Genomic DNA, 24,649 nt, shown 5'->3' on the forward strand with positions numbered 1-24,649 from the left:
AAAATATAACTAAATTTGTTATAAAGTTTTAATTATTAATAAAGTTATTGTTTAATTAATTAAAGGCAATACAGTCACTTCAGATCTGACATCAGATCTGATGTCAGATCTGATATAAGTTCTGATGTCGATTATCGAATACAAGATCTGGTATCAGATCTGGCGTACATTTATCAGATCTTATACCAGATCTGATGCCAGATCTGGAGTCAGATCTGACATACTATTTTCACCTGGGTATGGTACGACAAAGTGTACACAGCAGTACAGCAACAGGCAAATGCCTAACCAGACTGGAAAATAATCGGTAAGAAATTATACCGATATAAGCCCAGCAGAGACGATGACGAGCAAATGGGCGAAGGGGAAGCGTGGAAACTCGTACTACCCAAAGAAAAGCGAGCAGAAGCTTTGTACGAGGGACACGATGAACTCACATCGGGGCACTTGGGCAGCCGGAAAACATACCTGCGGATAGCAGCACTATACTTCTGGCCGAATATGCAAAAGGACGTCAACGAATACGTGAAAAGCTGTCTCATCTGCCAACAGTGTAAAGTAGAACAGCTCGCACCAGGCGGCTTAATGGGCCGCAGGCAGACAACGCACCCGTGGGAAATGGTAGCGGCCGACATAACAGGCCCTTTTCCCCGCAGCTCGGCAGGAAATAAATACTTATTGATTTTTGTGGATATGTTGTGAAGGGGCACCAGGCACGTAAGCGTCGCGCCGCGAATTTTCGTCTATCCCGCGCGAGCATGTGTGTGTGCGTGTATATTTTTCGCGACTTGCAGGTCGACAAGAACAGCAGCAGTTGCAGCAGCAGGCAACGACGCTTCGGCACGTGCGGAAGTGTACGCGTGCGAGAGAGACAGACAGCTGCGCGTGAGCAGACGTGCCGACGCGCAATAGATCGCGGCAGAATAGCTCGAGCAAGCAACACGAAGACACGTGAGATATACGGCAGCCATCGCAAAGTTTTCGAGGTTATCGCAAGCTACAAGTACGAGAGTAGAAAAATAGAAAGCCACCGCGGTCTGTGCTCGTGGAAGACGGCACAAAGAAAGCCGACGCAAACATATGTGTGCGAGATCGCCCAGAAGGGCTAATTGTCGTACGCGTGCTCGTGTGAAAGTTCGTCGGTAAGGCAAGTTACGCCCAACCGGGCCTGTGCAAGCCAGTGCACCAGTGCGAGTTTCGCCCAGTCCGGCCTTTGCCAGTGACTGTACACGTGCAGACCAGATTGGACATCGCCGCCCAGACGTGGGTGTAAGAGCGTACATCGTCGCCGCACGTACCCACCGACGCCCGGACGAGGGCCGAGGCTGAGAAACGGAGCGATCCAACGTTGAGGTGCCGAAGATTTGGGGTTAGTTCTTAAGAGTATTTGCGAGTTATTGGTCGGCGCGACTGCTGGGTCGCGGGCGTGTGATTGTGTATGTTCGAGCTTGGCTGACGAGTATCGCAGCGGCGATACGCAGCAAGCAGAGTATTGGTGTGCGTGTGTGTACGTCGATATTCAGGCCGGTCGCAGCAGGGCGGATTGCCCGCGGCCAAGTACGAAACGCATCGTCGAGATCAACGTGCGAGTGCCACGTCGCGTCGGTACACGTCCACTCGACATCGTCACATCTTGTGCCTCGTCGCGTCATATTGTAAATCGTCGCCTGTTGGGCAATTGGAAGTGATTTTCCGGCCAATTGGACCTTGAATTAAATAAAGTACCGCATTTAATTTACAACATAGCCTATTTATTTCGCGACATTACTTTTCGCGGTTTTCAGCAGAAGTTGCCGGAATTCGACGGTGAGTCATCGAGTCTACAGCAAGCTCGCACTGACGACGGGCCCAATATCCCCTCTGAGAGTAAGTGACCAGGTAAGGTGGTCCCATAATAAATCTATTCGACGGTAGGTGATTTGCTGCTTTTCCCCACCCCTGGGTCAACCGTCCGTCGCAATGTTCACTAGATACGTTGAGAGCATACCCATACAGAAGGCAAACGGAGCCACAATTTCACAAAGGCTATACAGCCGAATCTTCATGAGGTTCGGCGTGCCTGACGTGCTATTGATGGAAAACGGAACCGAATTTCGCAATGACTTGATGACCGAATTCTTGGAGAAAAGCGGCGTTAAACAATTCCTGATTTATCCATACAACCCACGAGCCAACCCCGTTGAGAGGATCAATCGTACCCACAAAACGATGATAGTATGTTACCTGGAAAAAGATCACACGAAATGGGATGAAAACGTCGCCGAACTTACGTTCACGTACAATACCGCGGTACAAGAAACGACGGGGGCGAGCCCAGCATTTTTAAATTTCGGCCGACAGCCGAAAATTGCAGATAATTTACGCCGTCGAGAGGAAAAAGAAGGAAATGAAAACTTCGACTTAGAAGCCAAAGAGGAATGGAAAAGCCTGTGACACTGCTTCCCGGTGCAGAGTCGTAGGTAAGGAAATTCTCGTTTTTCCTATCTCATGTGAAAGACCCTTTTTAATCCTTAGGTCGTAGGCTTCATCTGCCGGGACAGGGGTCGTGAAATTATCGGGAAAACACAATATACGGCTAAAACAAAGACTATTTTATTTTCTCAACGTTACAAAATGAACTGTCTTTCTATACAACTTTACTATTCTACACTCGTCACAGCATTGACACACACATACATTACGGCTAAAATCACTCATATACGCATCTCGCATACACATATTCCAAACTTACAATTAATTATTCACATAATCGGCTAAATGATTAAATCTAATTACTCTACTTTCCTGAATCTCACATTTTACAACGATCCGTGACTCAAAAACTCAGGCTCAATTCTTACGTGTCTCTGCATCTCCGTGCACGTCCGCACACTCCGACGTCTCAACAACGAGAGAGCGAGACAAGTCTCGACTCGATACGCGAAAGCGACGAGGCGCTGCTGTCTTGCCTACGAACTACACATAAGGGTCTGCGTGCACTGTTCCACAGTGTCACATACCATTTAAATAAGCTACACGACCATAACACAGTGGTCAACAAACGTATTGCAATAGCACAAGATAGGCAAGCAAAATATTTCAATGAGAAACACCGCGAGGTAGAGTTTAAAGTTGGTGATAAAGTGTGGCTGAAAAACCGAGTTCAGTCAGAAAAATCAGCGGGCCATTTACCATCGCAGAGAAAGTAGGCAGCGTTGTATACGAACTCGTAGATGACGCGAAAGCGTAGGTCAATCACACGTCAGATACTTGAGACCAGTCATTCAGCCGATCGAAGAAACAGAAGAAACGAATTCGGAAAACGAGATGCAAGTGACAAGCTCAGAGGCCCACATTTACGACGCAGGCGACGAGCACGCCAATACGAACAAAAAAAGGAGCCAACGAGGCTGAAACGCACTATACAATGAGCGGACAAGCCAATAACGACAAAAGAAACGAAGTAGGCGAGAAAGCTCAAACGCACGAGACAGCACACGAACATATCGAGCCTCACGCCAAGAGTGCGACACGAAAACCGGAGCAACGGAGCCGAGCTTCAAAAAAGGCAATAGAAAACCCGACAAGACGCAAAAAGTCAAAAAGGGGAAGAGGAAAAATACGCTGATTGTCAAACGCACTGACTCAAGAAACATCGGACGGAAAAAGCCTATGACAACGCGAAGGTCGGATCAACATACAGTCAGAAAGCATACAAATAGCCCGGACGAGCAGGAGGAGACAAGCGACGTGGCATAAAACGAAAATCAAACTCCGCGCCGTGTGACAAGGGCAGCGGCACGCAACGAACGCAAACGGTGGCGCGCCAAGCGCACAGAGCCTATGATCGAACAAAGAGGGACGAGCACAGACCACAGTTCGACTACGAAACGATCAGACGTGCAGTGTAGACAAGCTAGAAAATGGGCAGCAACATTACAATGGCAGATCAGAGCAAACGCCGAAAAAAAGGAGATAGACAAGCAAAGAACCAAAAGGCTAGAAAAGGCAAAGCAACAAGCAGCAGCGTCCGAAAAGCAGCTGCAAGAAGCCGCAACTCGAGCTCGTCAAGAGATGCTGAAGGCACGAAAAGCTTACGAGATGTCGCTAAAGGTTATCCAATTCGCGAAGACAGCGACAAGCAAGCCAACGCACGGACCAGACGACCGCGCATACAAATGCGCCTAGGTGTACGCAGACCAGCGGAGTGCTCGGCACGAGAGTACCACTCTCTCTCTCTCTGTGAGTATAGCAACATCACGTTTTTGGTGCTCCGTCTTTGCCTAGTTTTTTCTGCTTGTTTTTGCTGGATTCTTTTTCTGCCAACAGGTACACTTGCACGCAAACTTAATGCAAGGCCACTGCCGCAGTTTCATAGCCGCATTGTCCTTGCTTCTTCAACAAATTGTGAAAAACACTCTCGATTGGATTCAAGTGAGGTTAGGACATTTTCTTTTCTATATCGTCAACGGACCCAGAGGTGCGTGATACCAGGAAATTTTCGGCTAAATTGGCGCAAGAGGATCAACAAAATTGGCTACCGCGCAAGGGATTACGCAGCGCTCCTGTGTGTGAGATGAAAAGTGCTTGTGTTGGTACAGTGTGCGTCGTCTGCACAGGTATATTGGGTGGGAAAAAATCAATCAAGTGCTCTCGCTGTGTCGTGCGTGTTCATCGCGCGTGTTTACCAGTCCCCACTCCCAAGTCTTATACCTGTCCTGCCTGCTTTTCCTCTCCCTCCCCTGCTTCGACTGTTTCGTCTGCTTCGAAAGTTGTGAAAGCCTGTCGCGACCAAATTGCTGCGGTGTCACCGTCCGACAGGCGCCCATTGTCAGCTAAACGGTCTCGCTCATCGCCACCCTCTGTATCGGTCGAAAAGGTGGTAAAAATGTCACGTATCAGCACGAAACCTTCAAGTGACGAATCCAACGCGCCCGCTTGGTTCATGGCCTATGAGAAACGCCTCAATGAGACACTGACAGAACGTTTCAATGCAGTCACTGGTCGTATAGACTCACTGGATGTGCGTTTTGAGGCTCTTGATTCTCGCTTTGATGAATTGGTGGCACAGCAAAATGAACAGCAACGTCTTATCGCAGAAAACTCGCGTGATATCAAAGAACTTGATCAGCGCACTGCGACTGAGGTCGCTGATCTGCGTGGTCAATTGGCCAATAGCTCAAATGAAATTACTGCACTTCGCAGTGATTTGAACTCTGCTGCTGCTTCTTTTCATCCTGTCACGGCTGCGCACCTCGATCTGCTGTCTTCTGCGGATCCTTGCGAGGTGCGTATAGCGGGCATCCCGCCGTCAGTAGTGACCGATGATCTTGCGACTGCTGAGTCAGTCCTCAGGGCTCTTCAGCTGGAGCGTCTTGCCTCACACATCCTGAGAGTGCGTGCGTGGTCTCCGAGAACTCGAGCCTCAGTCGAGCCTGGAGCGGTGCCGGTGTCTTCTGTCAACGTTGGTCGAACCATAGTTGTATGCCTTGCATCCGCTGGTGCGCGGGACATGGTACTGGCGGCTGCACCTAGACTAAGACTGCTCACCCTTGGAGCTATCTTTGGCATGGCTGAGGGCGGCCCTGATAGATTGAGAATGTCGGCTATACTTCCCAGTCCACTGTATGGCCTGTTCAAGAAGTGCCAATCAACCAGCCGTACTCTTCATTATGCACCACCTGTTGTGCGGAGTCTGCGCATCTTCATGCGCCAAACACGCAATTCTCCATTGATTCCGATCACCTCTGAGGCGGATCTTGGCAGTCTTAAGCCGCATTCGTCCTGAAATAATGTTGGCTCGTCGATAAATTCGAATACTCACACTACTTCAACTCCACTCGAAATTAGCTCAATCAATATTAATAGACTTCCCACAAATTTCTCCTTATTAGAACCAATAGTAAATAATAATGATTTTCATCTAATAGCAGTTACAGAAACTTTCTTAAAACCGGATATTAATTCTAATCTTTTCCACATTCCAAATTTCAATTTTCATAGGCACGACCGTCTGCGTCGGGAAGGCGGTGGTCTGGGTTTGTATACTCGCTCTGATCTTACAGTCTCACCTCTGTTATCCTCTGACCCGGTCTATTCCAACGTCCCAGAATTTGCTGTTTATGAAATTTCCCATCATAACTTTAAATTATTGTTTGCAGTCGTCTATAGACGCCCATCTGCTTCGTACTTGCATGCGTTTTTTACTGCGATCTCTGAATATTTACCATTATACGCTCATACTATTATAGTTGAGATTTCAACATCGATATGTCGAGTGATAATCGTCATGCTCGTTATCTTCATAGAGTATTAGAGATGTATAATTTGCACCTTGCCAGTGTATTGCCTACGCATCATGTGTTATATGCGGATGGTACGTCTCATGAGTCTTGCTTGGATCTCGTCATCGCTAGTGATCCGAATCTTATACAAAACTACAGCATCTCTGAAGCTCCTTTTGCAGCCGGACACCACTTTATCAAATTCAATTACCAGGTCTCTTTGCCCCGTATGCCTCCCATAACCAGAGAAATTCGTAAAATTTCTCGCATAAACAGTGATTCTTTTAACACACATCTATCAAATTTACTGAGTGCTGAGTTTAATCGACTGAGCCAGACCTCTGTTACCACTTTGCGGCCACTACTACTGCCTTGCACAGGTGAGGCTCCGGGTGGAGGTTGTCCAGATGCCTTTGTCTCCTCAATAACAGGAAGTTTGATCAATGCTCTGAACACGGTGGCTCCTTTGACGAGTGTAGTTTTTAAGGAGCGATCCAAGCCATGGGTGTCGCAGGAGATTCGCGCTCTCATGAAAGCAAGGGATCGAGCTTTCAGAGCGTATAAGCGGCGTCGCACCCGAGAGTCACACGAAGTGTTTAAAGAGCTCAGACGTGAACTTAAAAACAGGCTTGATATGGCTAAGAGCAGCTACATTCAGAATCGCCTCGCTGAGGCGACTGACCCGAGAGCGTATTGGCGGATTCTCAAGGGTCTTGGCCTGCCATCCCGTGGAAACCCGTCCCCTCTGTTGCACTTTTCACCGGAAGTCTTATGTGAGCACTATGCCAATGTGTCTTCAGCGTTTCCGCCACTCGTGGACGAGGAAGTTGCTCAGATTTGCCGTGAGCCGCTGCCTGGCTCCACAGCCGTTTTCTCGTTTAGACCAGTAACGCTTGAGGACGTTACTCGAGCTTTGAAGAAGTGCACGTCTTCTGGCTGTGGTGCTGACGGGATCTCCTCGTCAGTGGTACGCCTGGCATCTCCTGCCCTGTGCAATTACTTAGTGCAACTTGCAAACTCATCTTTTGTCACTGGTATTTTTCCGACCGACTGGAAGCTTGCGAAGATTGTCGCTCTGTCAAAGTCGTCCTCGCCCATGTCGCCGTCTGACACGCGTCCCATTTCAATGTTGCCTGAACTGTCGAAAGTCTTAGAACGACTTGCTCACTCGCAGCTTTCTTCTCATCTCACAGAGCATCAGTTTCTTGATACTCAACAGCACGGTTTTCGACCGTTGCACTCGACACAAACGGCCCTTCTCGATCTGACGGACTCGGTGAGGTCGGCGGTCGACAAGAGGATGATTACATTACTCGTCTCGTTTGATTTCTCGAAGGCTTTTGATGTGATAGACCATTTTCTTCTGGTTCGCAAGTTTCGGGAGATGGGTTGCGATGGTGCCGCGGTTCGATGGTTTGCGAGCTATCTTTCCAGCCGTTCAATTGCGGTGCAAAGGGAGGATGGTTCGCTAACGACTAGCAGTCGAATTACGTCTGGTGTGCCTCAAGGCAGTGTTCTCGGACCGCTGCTTTTTAGTATCTTCATAAATGATCTGCCACAGGTACTAAGGAAGTCGCGTCACATTATTTATGCTGATGATACGCAAATTTTCGCACATGCTAGACCTAAGCGTATTGGGCAGCTCATTGACGCTATCAGTGCGGATGCTAATGCGGTGGCGGATTGGGCGGTGCGAAATAAGTTGAGGCTGAATCCTGGGAAGACGACAGCAATGTTTCTTGGTAGTCTAGCTTACACGTCGAGAATTGATCTTGAAACAGTTCAGAAAATATCGATCCAAGGTTTTCCCATCGAATATTCAACCTCTATCAAGAGTCTTGGTGTTGCGGTGCATCCCTACTTACGTTGGGATTCGCAGGTGAGCTCGATAGTCTCGAGGTCGCACTTTGCTCTAAGATCTCTGCGTTTTTACCGTCGTTCTCTGTCTTTCACGGCAAGAGTGCGGCTCTGCGTCTCATTTGTGCTGCCTCAGCTTGACTACGCGGCTGCTGTTTACAACTCATTGACGGTGACTCAAAACCTGAGGCTTCAACGGCTACAGAACGCATGTGTACGCTTCGTATACGGATTCATGCAGTGGCGTGAGCACGTGACGCCTTATAGACTCGCACTAGGTTGGTTGTCTGTGAAGCGTCGCCGAGAGTATTTGGTCGCATTGCTGGCTATTAATATCATCCGGAATCGTTCACCCGCGAACCTTGCAGATCGTTTCACTTTGGCATCTTCTAGGCCAAATTTGCGTCGCTCTGCTCGGCGTCAACCGCCCCCTTTATGCTACTCCGCACCTCGTACATCGTCCTTCAATAACTCTTTTGTCATCACGGCGTCTCGCATATTAAACGCATTGCCATTTCGAATTGATTTTTATGACAACAACACTGACCATAGCACTGCTCTGTATAATCATTTGTTTGAACTTGATAAGGCCGATTGGGCCGACCGTTGTCGAGCAGAAAACCTTGTCCTCATCCCTCCTGCCCTTGTGGGAAGACTGAACTTGTCGACAGAGAGAGCCTGAACAGGCCAAATGCTTACTAAATGCTTACTAAAGTTTTTCTTTTGTCTTTGTTTTTTTCTTTTCTTTTTTAAAAATGTTATAAATGGTTATTGATATTGTATGTATCTTGTATGTAAATATTATAATTGAAACTCTAATGTATATTTTTGCCATGTGGGCCACATGGGGTTCTACCCCGAGGTCCGTATCAAATAAACAAATCAAATCAAATCAAATCACTACGTAGCCAACTACATGGAGAGGAACTTCAGGGAGAAGAAAGAAGATTGAAGACATGTTGGTACATGTGTATAACATGTAACTAATTTAGTTTGTATCTTAATTCCTTTTCCTTCTTTCTTTTTTTTTCATTTTTCTTTTCATACTTAGCAGCCTAATTTGTTTGTATTTATAACGGCTATACTGCCCATGTAATTTTGATAAAATTGGTTTAGCGTAATAATAGGCACACAGCCCAAAAATAATTAAATATCAGTTTACTCATACATTAAGCTCAAGAATAAAAATAAAGAAGGCGTATGATTGTAAACCTAGATGTAATTAGAAAGGTACATTTAAATAAATAAACCCAAAAATGTTCAACGTTTAATAAAGTAAACCGTGTGATATTTTTCTTAATCTACCCTATAATTAGCACATCGCCGAGCATAGAATACAGGTATGAATGTTGACGGGAGTGAGAGAGAGAAGATATCGATGAGCAGGTACGCCACAAAACTACCCAGCATCTGGGGAGGATGTGTAACGGATATTATATCCGTTATCCTCTCTCTCCCGCTCAAAAGGCAAAGGCCCAAATACTGAACATATTATTTATACGTTATATATGATTTATTATTTACTTGCAACTATTCACACCAAAAGGCAGAACGGATCGAGGCAGACGCGCCTGACAATTATGTCGCTCTCCGTGCGACGAGCCGAGCGCGGCCGACTGAGGCTGAGAGGGGGAAAAAAGAGAAAATTTGGAGCGGCTCGCGGGCCGTACGACGCAACCGGAAGCCGACTGCTATTTCGGCAATTGGCACGTGTGCACACAATCGATATAATTAACGCGAATAAACTTACTTGATAGTAATTGTGTTTTCTTCATGAAGAGTGATTCGAGCCCTTGTACCATTTCGGTTAATTAGTGCCATTCTCTTGTGCTGTGAGCCCAAGGAACTTCCGATTGTGAAACGTGGGTTCGACGCCGAAATAGAAGTCATACTCCAGCCGTTCAGTACCTGTTCGTCGATCACGCGGCCATTAAGTCTCTCTCTCAGCGCCAGCCCGTTAACGCTCGGTTTGGCGGAGACCCACTCGTTATCTGTATACCAGGCCTACGCGCCCAATTCTATTGATATGATATTTTGATTTGGCTATAATATCTTCAATAAACCTTTATTTATTTACTCTTAACCCAGCCGGTGTCTACGAGTGGTCATTTACGCCGAAAAATACAGCGTTCTTGTGTGTGTGAATGCATGTGTTTGTAATTATCTAACGTAGTAATATCACGAACCCCCGCCAAGCACGGCATTACAGTACATGAAAAGTTATTTTCCCTCATATCTTCGTAAATATTGACTATTTTAAGGTGAAATTGGAAAGTACCGGCGTTGCTCGAAGGCCGCTTTTTTGACCTTGTTGAGGCTCATTTAGACTTATACCTCCGTCAATTTTCAAGATATTGTTAGGAAAAATAGAAAGTCAGTATGAATCTTTTAAGCTGAGTTTTGTCTGATTTCATCAAGTAGTGAGTAAGATATGAGAGGTCAAGCGCCTTTATTTTGAGGTTATGAAACAAGATATTCACTCATATCTCGGTCAATTCGTCATGATATCGAGCTGTTTGTGAAAAATATAGAAAGTACGCATCAATACGAATCTTTTAAGCTTAATTCCATCCGATTTGGTCAAGTAGTTAGCGAGATATTGCAAATAATGTACATGAAAAGTTATTTTCCCTCATATCTCCGTAAATAATGACTATTTTGAGGTGAAATTGGCAAGTATCGGTGGTGCTTGAAGGCCGCTTTTTTGACCTTGTTGAGGCTCATTTCGACTCATATCTTCGTCAATTTTCAAGATATTTACGCCTCATACAACACACCATATTAACTTTACTTTATTTGATTACAGGAAGTGTTATGGTGATTTTCAAATAAATATTTAAATTTTTATAAAAAAACTTCGATCATCATTTAAAAAAAAAAAATTGGTATTTTTTTTTTATGAGGAAGCTCTTTGCCAATGAATTGGCAGCGGTTTTTTTTGGCCGTTATATCTTTGCATGTAAGAAAGCTTTCTTTATTTAGAGGGAGGCTTTTATTTTTTGCATTCCCAAAGGACGTGATTCAGGTCCTTGTTGAACATTTCACATTTGCACTTGTCATTTTCGATCATACAGCCGTGTTAGAGAGATGGCAAGGTTATAATGATTAGCTCTGCTACTATTAAAAGTTACAATGATATCTCTTTTTAAGTCAGTTCCCCAGTACCATGGTTTTTTATTTTTGTAGTAGTAATTTTCAAAATAAATGATGCCTTTAAATTACCTTTCTTTAGTGATTGTATTATTATTGTTTTCAAACGTGTTTTTTTTTAAGTTTTAATAAGGTCTGTAAACGGGATTTCTTTTAATTTGGGTAATTCAGCAAGAGCTGCAGTCTTTGCGAGGTATTATTATTCAAAAAATAATTACTTGTTATATAAAAATTATGTATAGTTATCATGTATTTTCCAATCAAATGAGGTTTATTGATTATTATGTGAGAATCAATTATGGTTTATTGATAATTATGAAAACAAAAATAATAGCAATATCTATTTTGAGTCTCACACCACCTCTATGACATAACTATTTGATCTCAATGAGCTTGAGCTGTTTGAGCTTATTGAACTTGAGCTATTTAGCTCAAAGAGCTTGAGTTTAACATCGAACTATCTGATATCAAATCACCATATGTGGTTCAAGGTACAATTCAAGGTCACAATTGGATTCTTCGCCGAAAAATACGTCGGATGAGAGGTTTATGATTTTTTTCTACGCTTATTCCACGAAATTTTCAGGCGATCCATACTTTTGTCGCACCCTGTATGAGTATTTTTGTTAATTTTCTCACAAATTATTTTATTTCTCTTTTTGTTAAAAACAATATGTTACTAGATATTTAAAAGGATTCAGAAATCCTGATGTCACACCTTAGGTTTATGTTTATACATATGTTTTACTTAATTGTTAAATATTATTACAGTCTGTTGAGATTTTCTTACCATTTGTCAATATTCGTGTTGCAGGTTATGACAAATAAAATAGGGCGTTTATGAATAATATGAAACTTTATTATAAACAAAATATGGTTAAGCAAAAATACATATAGAAGTAATAAAGACCGAGTGGTCGCGCTGGTGTACCAGTAGCATCTGAAACTCGCACTGCACGCGAGAACGGAGCAAGCCGCTCGAATGTTCCCCCACTCTACCAAGCCTTACGCTTGGCCCACACAGACGAAAATACATCAAGTCTCGTTCACAACACACCCTGTACTTGAGTATTTTCAGCTTAAATTTTACAACGTTTAATTTTTTACGCAATACATCAAATTTTTCGAATGGCAACCCTTTGGTTAACACGTCGGCATACTGCTCACCGCTTTTTACAAATCTAGTATCAATTACATTTTCTTTCACTTTTTCATTGATAAAATGGTAGCGTACGTCAATATGCTTGGATCGACGATGAAACTCTGGGTTTTTCGTTAAGCGTATAGCGCTCTGATTGTCGATATACAAAATAGTCTGAGTCACACTTTTACAATCGATATCAGCAAGTAATTTTCGTAGCCATACAATCTCTTTTGTAGCTTCGCTCGCTGCTATATACTCGGCTTCGGTCGTACTCAAGCTCACGCACGCCTGGCGTCTTGACGCCCACACAACACATCCTGCACTCATCATGAACGCGTAGCCGGTTGTCGAACGGCCAATGGTATTTATATTGCCAATGCTCGCAACATTTCGCTTTACACTACAAGAGAGTACGAAGGTTATTTTTGAATATCATCTGCTTATTTTCAGCTATAATTTATTTAATACATAAGTGACATCATTTTTATCGCACGGCACTTTTTCTAGCAGCCCCGCGATATATACCTAAGGACGCTCGCCGCTCGCGCTAACGAGAACGCTCACGACCGTGAGGATTTTGAATGAACGCAGCCGTAGAAATTGCTCGGACACTGCGTTTTTTGCTTATCTCGGACGCGTATAGGCTTCGACGCTTACGGCTTGAATTACATTTGGGATATGAACACGGGAAATAGCATCGTTTTTATTATTATCTAATGTAATGAAAATGTATTTCGGTCTGATTTTAGACCTAAATATGTTCGCGACATCCAAAGCTTGAGTCGACGAGAAAACGATTCAACCAAAAAAGTAAGTATATGTACATTTTTAAATTGTAGAGATGAGGATGAGGAAAAATAACTAATAAGTTTCATTTATTTATTACAAAATTGTTGGGTTTTTTTATGCGAACAAAAGTTATCAATAAATATTCACAACATAAATTCACACAATAAATAAATAACAATAAATATTCATTGTTATTTCTTTTTGTTAAACGGAGTGCACGAATTTTTATTAACGCCCGAAGTTCAACTCCACTGCCTAGCACGGTAACAGTCACAATCGTAGTAATGTTTGAGAGGGCCATCAACTCTCTCACCATCGCATCCACACTACTGTAAGCATTTTCAGTTTTTCTACTCATGATAATCCAAATAAGAGGGAGAGCATGCCCGTGAAAAACGCCCATGACAGTGGCCAGCTGCATGTTTTGCTCCGGAATTTCGATACAGGTCTTGTAAGTGCAATCCAGCATTAGAACTTCTACATTCGGTCCAACTCTAGCTAGAAACTCGTTGTCATAAAATGCCACATGAATACAGTTGTCAGCATCTCTTAAAATTCTGCGACTCAAAGTCCCAGATTCGTGTAAGTAAATGCCATCGTTCATGGGATTTTCAATTTGGCGAGACAATTCTTCTAGAGATGTTGGACTTCGAGGGTACGATTTACGGCGCCATTGCCTCATAGATTCTCGGACAGCATGAAAAGGAAGCATAGAAGCCCCCTCCGCATAGCTTAAAAAAAATTCAGTTTATTATTATGAATATTATTACGTAGTTAAATAAATATAAATACATAAATTTTTATCAAAAAATGTGAACTTATATTAAAGCATACGTATCGTAAACAGTCCGGGGTGGACGATGATCAGTTCTTATTGCGTATTGAAGAGCTTCGCGAAATCTTGCAATTTCGATCGCGGCCTGACTTGGTGGGCAACTCGGAGAGTGTGGGTGAATTTCCACAAGTTCATCTACGTTTGGACGATAGATGTGGGCGGTCGCATGACATCCAAACTCTACGTTCCGGTATCGCATGTAACTGAAATGAGAAAATAATTGAAGTCGGAATGGAGAATAATGGACAAATTTTTTGAATTTCAGACAGCCTTTTATTTTTTCATTTCCACGCAATAATAATCACGAACCCGTAGCCCGATCATGGAGAAGAACTCGAGAGTAGAAATTGCATCGATGCCGACGAGATTTTATCGGTATTTTGCGGTTTTTGTATTTTTGATACGAAAAGGATTCACTAAAAATAATCCCGCACTGCTCTATGAAAAAGAACTATTTTAACGAAAATGCAAGGTTATATCGATACTCATGATATGCAAATAATTGTGGCGAGCGGATTTTGTTTCTAAGTTTGGAAAATTCACTATGGAACAAAAGAATACACCGTACGAAAAAAATACTCAACTACAGTTTTCGAATCATATTTTAATTTAATAGGCGAACACTATTTGCAAGAAGATATCGATACCGACGATATGCAAATAATTATATAATGAGCGAACACTATTGTCTCGAAACAAAGGATACCCCGCAAAAAAAAAATTCGATCAATACAAACGAGATGCAAAAGAACTCGTTGTAACGAGCCCTTTGTTACACGAATAAACAAGAATAGATTACTTTTTTAACCACTCATTTGTTTCAATATATGATCGACAAATTACTGCGTTGAGGCATCAAACAAAAGAAATTGCGAATCTCCTAATCTCTTAAATTATTTATACGTAGGAAAATGATTGTAAAACTTATGTAAAAATAAAATACATACTATACTCGAGGCGACGTTCTATTAACATTATAGAGACGGCCATTCTTGGATCTTAAATGAACAGGCAAATTAACCATGACGTCCTGACTTCCTTGATAGAGCGAAGTACAGGAGTCCCTCGTTATACGCGGGTTTATTATCCGCGGAATTCGTTATCCGCGGTTAGTCGATTTGCGCCCATCCCTTTGTATCCGCGGGTCGAGTCTTGTTATCCGCGGATCGAAGATCGTGATTTTTTTCTCGGACGTATCTATATTCAGTTTGAATTTGGTTAGTGTAGACGCGTAAATCAAAATTGTCAATTAACCTAAATTTGTTGGAAATTTATAAATTTATTTAAGTATGGCTTCATCTAAAACTCCGTCGAAAACTGCCTCAAAAACCACTGGCAGATCAGACTGATGATGCACCTGAACCGATTTTTGATTCAAAACTGATTGTCGAAGTTATGGATCTAGTTATTCGAGCAGGTGAATTAGCAATGACTGATGATCCAATAATGACACGTAGCTCGACTTTCAAACACTACTGTGATTTAGCTGCACAAATTTATGAAGAAATGCACAAAGATATTTTGAGACGAGCAGAGCAGAAAAAATTAACCGATTACTTTAAAAATTAAACATAGAATTGCATATATGTGTTGTAAATATAAATAAACATATATAAATAGATAAATTACTCAACAAATACGTTTATTTGTAGGTAAAATGTACATATAAACTGTGCTTTCTCGAGGTTGAGGAACGTAACCCTCTCTTTCCCATAAGAGTACACGGAGAGAAAAATGTAGAGATATTCCCAAGCGAATACGTCATGGAAATGACAGACACGCGTCGCATGGGATTTTAGGTGGGTTTAATAGCGTAATTCTCAGCGCCAGCATAAGAAAAACGGACCGTTGCTGCACTAGCGATATTTTCAAGAGCAACACGGGATTTTCCCGTGTCACGATCCGAATTATGCTACTTAACCCTCCTACAACCACATGCGACGTGTTTCCATTATTTTCGGGCGTATATGGCCCAATAAATATAACACAATAAATTCACGATAGCTGAAAAGACGAATCCCAACCGAAAACGGAAAAATCCCGTGTCGCTATTGCGTTTATCTCAAGACAGCGCTGCAAAAATCCCATGTTCACACTTCGGAATATCTCTATATTTTTCTCTCCGTGTAAGGTCTTATTATCCGCGGTTTCGTTATACGCGGTACTTTTGAGGAACGTAACCCCCGCGTATAACGAGGGACTCCTGTATTGAACAAAATGCCAAGTGAACTCGAAACCAAATCACCAGTAACTGAACTCTGCGAGGTCCGGATAACAAGGGAGCAACAGCCGTTTGGCGAAGTGCGACTTCGAATGAAGGCGGTCAGAGAGTAGCGCCACAGTATCGTCGATCCGACGGAAGGATGTACTGGCGCTCTGAGCGGCGGCAAATTTGCGTAATCGCAGTAGCTATAATAATTTAAATTTTAAAATTGAAACTCTGTTTGATATTTATTTTCGAAGGGCCAAGCCTTACATGAAGCTTTAAACGTATGAAAAAAAAATGAACCATAATATTTCTTGAGAGGGAAGAAAATATTTGTTTATTTGAAAGTATATATAATTAAAATGAGTAATACTCAATCCGCTCTTACAGATTGACATATTATTACATGGTTTTCGCCGAGTACATGATTTCTATTGACTTACACCTTCAAAATAGAACCCTCTGTATTTGGTACGTTTATTAGAGTACTTCTTGCATTGATGCAAATTCAATATAAATAAAGCTTAGAGTAGAGTTGCCGAAGGGATATGGTTTAATCATTACAATCTGTACAATTAATTGGTCATAATAATTTCTCATTGGCCCACAGAAAGTGAAAAATTAGTTGTACATGGTCTTTACTATAGTTTTCAAACTCAATCACAAGCAACTGGTGGAGCATTAGAACAGTCTCATCGTATGAATATTATAGGGATTGTGAAAGCATAGCATCTTCTTTCACAGGGTAACTTTGTAATTGTCTGCAGTCTCGACACACAGTTTACACAACGTATGAAGTTATCTCACCTAATCAAAAATTTGTGCTGTTAATGTTTCAAGTATGCCAATCCCATTGTGGTAAATTCAGAAAACCTTTGACATGAGCCAAGAGCAGATTGAAAGAATATAAACAAAAAGTCAATTGAATTGAAAATAAAACAATAAGTCAATTGAAAAACATGACAATTCAACAGTTGTAATTAATTAATCTTAATGTCGCCAAAGAATCCAAATTCAAGTCAGCTAATAGTACAGATAAAAACAATTAACCATTAGAAAATGTTTTAGATACAACTGAAAACTGTCAATGCTCTAATATAATTGACTGTGTCGACAATGACATTAGTGAAATGTCTGAATGGAAAAGTGATCAAACTAGAACTTTCAGCTGCAATCAATGTGATTGTACAATTAATGGTAATAAGTGCAGTAGTAATTTTATTATTTGAGAGACGCTTGTGTTCAAATGGTTTAAAGTGTATTTATAATGAAGCTAGTACCCCAAGTATTTGGGTGGAAGCACTAATCATATCAGTCTGAGATAAAATATGCGAGTAGTCATGTCATAAGAACCGAGTTTGAGTTAAGAGTTCACAACGTTTGTCAAAAAACCTCCTTTTTGCTCCTCTCGATCAATACCTCAAATCCTTTCAACCACATGTGAAATCTCATGAACATTCATAGTCAATAAACATAATTACACCATTATCAAACATTATAAAAACTCGTAACTCAGAATTCAATCCCAGAACGTCACCAAAGCTTTTGCTTCATAGATAGATTAACATTTAGGTTGACATCTAGAGTGTTGTCAGTACTCCATCATTGTCTCGTCTCAAGTCCCTGCCAATTACTAGGTCAATGAGCCATATAATTTGTCAAAAAATAACATATTGCTTTACCATCATCCCAATTGCAACTACTAACTCTACTTTGTATTAAATTATAAAAAAAAAAATTCAGAAAAAAAGGCACTTACTGCACGATTTTGTACTAGAGTGTATGTTGGTTTATTTATGTAATGAATTTCAATTTCTTATCAAGTTGTGCGACAGGACCAAATTTTGCATGAAAGTTTATATTTCCCATGATCGCATAATTGAGTCGAAAATGGAACTTTTTTACAATTATTGAATAGTTAAATTATTCTTACTCCATTTTCTGCATTTTCTTTCGAACTGGCGTCATCGGCCGTTGTACGAGGCATTTTATTCCGACATTCTTACCCCTTTCAAAAGGTATATTCCAGCTCTGGCAGGTAGTAGATGTTTGGTCAAGAAACAGTAACATGGAGAGCCTGTAAGACACGTTTTTCGTTGAATAAAAAAATGAACAATCGATCATTTTATTGTACAACATCAACGGCCAATGCCAAATCTAGTTTCCGTGCGTGTAATGTGGTACGCGTGTGTACATCGATAGTCTCCGTATGTATACTATACTATGAATTTTGAACGCACATTCCAACGCACTTTACACCTACCCTGGTGTAACCCAACTGATTGAAATTGATAAAAATGGCTGAGACGCACTATCACCGCAATTTTTGATATTGAATTTCCGTTCGCGGAGCACGCCGTGAATTACTATGAATTTCAAACTTATATTTTTTGCTGTTCGCATTAGCGACAACGAAAACGAATTTCACGAACCGTTGCAACGATGCGAGTAATTAAGAGACAAAATATTCAACACACGAAAATAAGTCGCACTATAAGTCGACAATGAACAACCGAGCTGGGGCAAATAACTGAGTAGCCAATGATGCTGTACTGTTGTTTTGCCTATTTGACCTAGCTCGGTCGAATGATGTTATATTTCGTTCTGCCAACACCAAGGCACTACGAACGCGATCGCTTACTGCTATGCCATGAAGGCACTATCAGCCGCTCCGCGCACGCAAGGTCTGTGTGCGTCCGTTGCCGATTGGCCGTTTGAATATTCGAAAGATATTCTCGAACAATCCTTGCGTGCGCGGAGCGGCTGATAGTGCCTTCATGGCATAGCTGTATGCGATCGCTTTTATAGTGCATTGGTGTTTGCAGAAAGAAATATAACATCATTCGACCAAGCTAGGTCAAAACAGGCAAGACAACAGTACAGCATCGTTGGCTACTCAGTTATTTGCCGCAGCTCGGTTGTTCATTGTCGACTTATAGTGCGACTAATTTTCGTGTGTTGAATATTTTGTCTCTTAATTACTCGCATCGTTGCAACTGTTCATGAAATTCGTTTTCGTCGTCGCTAAACTGAACAGCAAAAAATATAAGTTTGAAATTCATAGTAATTTGCGGCGTGCTCCGCGAACGGAAATTCAATATCTAAAATTGCGGTGATAGTGTAGATATTTATTTGTAGTCGCCAGGTCGGGCTATCTAGCGGTCCCGAAGAGGCGGTTGCCGGAGTGAAGGTTTGAGGTGGAGAAGAGTAAAAGGCACAGTTACAACGGTTAAGCTTTATTGTCGGCTTTCGGAGTCGCTGGTAAGCGACTGTGTGTGGCGCCGGCTAAATACGATCTAACGCTCTTACTGTGTGAGCTGTGCGCGCAGGCACAAGGCTGGCTTTCAAATAAGGCGCGTACGTTCATACATGTATCGTGACGTTGCCTGACGTATCTATGAGTGCTTATGCCTACAATAGTGCGTCTCAGCCATTTTTATCAATTTCAATCAGTTGGGTTACACCAGGGTAGGTGTATACGGCGAATATCGATGTCCACACACGTACAACATTACACGCGCGGAAACTAGATTTGGCATTGGCCGTTGATGTTGTACAATAAGATGATCGATTGTTTATTTTTTTATTCAACGAAAAACGTGTCTTACAGGCTCTCCATGTTACTGTTTCTTGACCAAACATCTACTACCTGCCAGAGCTGGAATATACCTTTTGCCGGGTAAGAATGTCGGAATAAAATGCCTCGTACAACGGCCGATGACGCCAGTTCGAAAGAAAATGCAGAAAATGGAGTAAGAATAATTTAACTATTCAATAATTGTAAAAAAGTTCCATTTTCGACTCAATTATGCGATCATGGGAAATATAAACTTTCATGCAAAATTTGGTCCTGTCGCACAACTTGATAAGAAATTGAAATTCATTACATAAATAAACCAACATACACTCTAGTACAAAATCGTGCAGTAAGTGCCTTTTTTTCTGAATTTTTTTTTTTATAATTTAATACAAAGTAGAGTTAGTAGTTGCAATTGGGATGATGGTAAAGCAATATGTTATTTTTTGACAAATTATATGGCTCATTGACCTAGTAATTGGCAGGGACTTGAGACGAGACAATGATGGAGTACTGACAACACTCTAGATGTCAACCTAAATGTTAATCTATCTATGAAGCAAAAGCTTTGGTGACGTTCTGGGATTGAATTCTGAGTTACGAGTTTTTATAATGTTTGATAATGGTGTAATTATGTTTATTGACTATGAATGTTCATGAGATTTCACATGTGGTTGAAAGGATTTGAGGTATTGATCGAGAGGAGCAAAAAGGAGGTTTTTTGACAAACGTTGTGAACTCTTAACTCAAACTCGGTTCTTATGACATGACTACTCGCATATTTTATCTCAGACTGATATGATTAGTGCTTCCACCCAAATACTTGGGGTACTAGCTTCATTATAAATACACTTTAAACCATTTGAACACAAGCGTCTCTCAAATAATAAAATTACTACTGCACTTATTACCATTAATTGTACAATCACATTGATTGCAGCTGAAAGTTCTAGTTTGATCACTTTTCCATTCAGACATTTCACTAATGTCATTGTCGACACAGTCAATTATATTAGAGCATTGACAGTTTTCAGTTGTATCTAAAACATTTTCTAATGGTTAATTGTTTGTATCTGTACTATTAGCTGACTTGAATTTGGATTCTTTGGCGACATTAAGATTAATTAATTACAACTGTTGAATTGTCATGTTTTTCAATTGACTTATTGTTTTATTTTCAATTCAATTGACTTTTTGTTTATATTCTTTCAATCTGCTCTTGGCTCATGTCAAAGGTTTTCTGAATTTACCACAATGGGATTGGCATACTTGAAACATTAACAGCACAAATTTTTGATTAGGTGAGATAACTTCATACGTTGTGTAAACTGTGTGTCGAGACTGCAGACAATTACAAAGTTACCCTGTGAAAGAAGATGCTATGCTTTCACAATCCCTATAATATTCATACGATGAGACTGTTCTAATGCTCCACCAGTTGCTTGTGATTGAGTTTGAAAACTAGAGTAAAGACCATGTACAACTAATTTTTCACTTTCTGTGGGCCAATGAGAAATTATTATGACCAATTAATTGTACAGATTGTAATGATTAAACCATATCCCTTCGGCAACTCTACTCTAAGCTTTATTTATATTGAATTTGCATCAATGCAAGAAGTACTCTAATAAACGTACCAAATACAGAGGGTTCTATTTTGAAGGTGTAAGTCAATAGAAATCATGTACTCGGCAAAAACTATGTAATATGTCCATCTGTAGGAGCGGATCGAGTATAACTTATTTTAATTATATATACTTTTAAATAAACAAATACTTTCTTCCCTCTCAAGAAATACTATGGTTCCTTTTTTTCATACGTTTAAAGCGTAATGTAAGGCTTGGCCCTTCAAAAATAAATATCATACAGAGTTTCAATTTTAAAATTTAAATTATTATAGCTACTGCGATTACGCAAATTTGCCGCCGCTCAGAGCGCCAGTACATCCTTCCGTTGGATCGACGATACTGTGGCGCTACTCTCTGGCCGCCTTCATTCGAAGTCGCACTTCGCCAAACGGCTGTTGCTCCTTTGTTATCCGGACCTCGCAGAGTTCAGTTACTGGTGGTTAGCTGAGTGTTATATTGGTCATACAATTTTTGAAGACGTTATCAGGATCAATGGTTAGCTGAGTGTTATATTGGTCATACAATTTTTGAAGACGTTATCAGGATCAATCATGAATGGTTTGACCCAACATCAGAGGACAAAGAATGGCCGGCTATTTAAAATTAATCGTGTATCGCCTGATACATAGTAAGTTTTTTTCTTTCAGTATTATTTCAATTTGTTCGCTAATCATAGTATTTTTTGTTATTCATCATGTATTGTTTTGCACTACGTGAAGCGCGTTGACTGAAACAAAGGCGCGATTAATAAAAGTAATTCATTTGTGTTTATTTGAGTAAAATACTTCTGGTTATAATATGCTAATTTGCATCTCGTTCGCTTTGATCGAATTTTGTTTTTACGGGTCATCCTTTATTTCGAGACAATAGAATTCGCTCATTATTTCGTGGAATTAAGCAGACAAAAGGCGATCTGAAATTAATAAAATTTGTCGATCAGTCCAAGTAATTCAATTATTGTGAAATTGCAGTTATTTGCGTTGTCAAAACATCAGAATCGGATGTGCTGCAACCGCTATAATACGTAGAAACAACCCAAATGAACTCGTGGAAGTGATACCACATTCACCAACTTGCCTGCCAGCTGATAACATGGTTGATTTACAACCGTTCCGGGCGGCTCTGCGAAATGCAGTGGCGACGAATATGCGTCCGCTCCGCGACTTATACAATGAGGTTGCAGTGCTGTGAGTCAGAATTTATATTTCGTCTCGTCCATTTTTTTAAATATTTTTGATAATAAAACATTATCGTTTTTTTGTACAGTTTTCCTCAGCAAACCCTCATGATGCCTTTTCCAACCTTTCGAAGTTACATGAGACAATAGCAACGCGACTCAATGAACGCGCTCGATCCTCATGATTATCTACAAAACTTTCAACATCGTAATACATGTTAATTTATATAATTTCAAAATTCCGGGATTTCATGCTATATTTTATTTGATTAACTGTTTATTTGATCTGGTAAAGGTCATTTATGCGTCTTGAATTTGGACTTATTTACGAAATAAAAGAGGATGCTATTTCCGACTTGGCTATGGTCTGATGATGACATAGATGCGTGCACTTGTTTGTAGAAGTTTACATGAAACTCTGCCTAGAGTCTCAAACAATTGATGTATGCACTATTAATCATTGTCGTGGCTGAGTCAGATTAAGTTGTTTTTTTTCAATTTCGTTAACCTAGATAATTGAGATGCAGTCGCTGTGTATACTTACCACCTGCGTCTCTTATCTATGGCTATAAGTCTAATTTCGGTTCATAAACATTACGATGAACATCGATTATTTCTAAATTTACATATATATATTTTATTATAACTTAAAAACTAACCTTTTATTCTTTTACAGGTTTCTGTTTCGTGTGCCTCGAAAACCCCCAAACCCGGGTATTTATTCCATGCATGCACAAAATTTGTTGCTCCCAATGTGCCACGAGAATTATGGCGCACCCGCAGCCAAGGTGCCCCTTATGCCGCCTAGGAGTGTTGCGCCACGAGCGAGTTTTTGAATGATAATGAATTATTTTATTTCTTTCCCTCTGTATTGCTTAAGCTCAGTAATAATTTGGTATAATATACCATTGTGAATCACAAAATAAATTTTGTATCACCGTATTTGGCTAACAACTTTCTTATAATTAGGAAAAAACCTGTAATTTTTTCGATAATTACATTCTGTTGATACTGTATCACCTTATATTGTTTGATAACTTTTGTTCGCATAAAAAAACCCAACAATTTTGTAATAAATAAATGAAACTTATTAGTTATTTTTCCTCATCCTCATCTCTACAATTTAAAAATGTACATATACTTACTTTTTTGGTTGAATCGTTTTCTCGTCGACTCAAGCTTTGGATGTCGCGAACATATTTAGGTCTAAAATCAGACCGAAATACATTTTCATTACATTAGATAATAATAAAAACGATGCTATTTCCCGTGTTCATATCCCAAATGTAATTCAAGCCGTAAGCGTCGAAGCCTATACGCGTCCGAGATAAGCAAAAAACGCAGTGTCCGAGCAATTTCTACGGCTGCGTTCATTCAAAATCCTCACGGTCGTGAGCGTTCTCGTTAGCGCGAGCGGCGAGCGTCCTTAGGTATATATCGCGGGGCTGCTAGAAAAAGTGCCGTGCGATAAAAATGATGTCACTTATGTATTAAATAAATTATAGCTGAAAATAAGCAGATGATATTCAAAAATAACCTTCGTACTCTCTTGTAGTGTAAAGCGAAATGTTGCGAGCATTGGCAATATAAATACCATTGGCCCGGAGTGCAAGTCCTACGCTCGGCCGCACAATTTATCAGCTTGCGTACGGGCGATTGAGCTCCAGCGGCGGTGATACACGAGCGAGAAAAAATCGTACACACGTCGCGGGAGCGGAAAAAGCTCACGAGTCGAGACGTACGCGACAATTAAAAATTTCCCGAGCTGATCGATAAAAGTGCAATGGTTTTGCATTTGCCGGTTGCTTCAATTATATATCGCGTCTGCCGTGCAGTGATCTGCAGCGAGTTTGCGCGCGTGAAAAGATCGCGCGAGAAAGAAGCAGCTGTGACTCGCAAACATCGCTTCGTGCCAAATTGCCTGTATAAAATACCAGCGAGTGATGTACTGCACAGGCCCTTGCGAGTAAAATTTATAATACAGGATCTCGTATGCTTAATCTTTCCACAATTAAATATTAGT

Source organism: Trichogramma pretiosum, unplaced genomic scaffold (genome assembly GCF_000599845.2).
Source record: "Trichogramma pretiosum strain Unisexual culture from Peru unplaced genomic scaffold, Tpre_2.0 scaffold25, whole genome shotgun sequence".
In the NCBI taxonomy this organism is placed as follows: domain Eukaryota; kingdom Metazoa; phylum Arthropoda; class Insecta; order Hymenoptera; family Trichogrammatidae; genus Trichogramma; species Trichogramma pretiosum.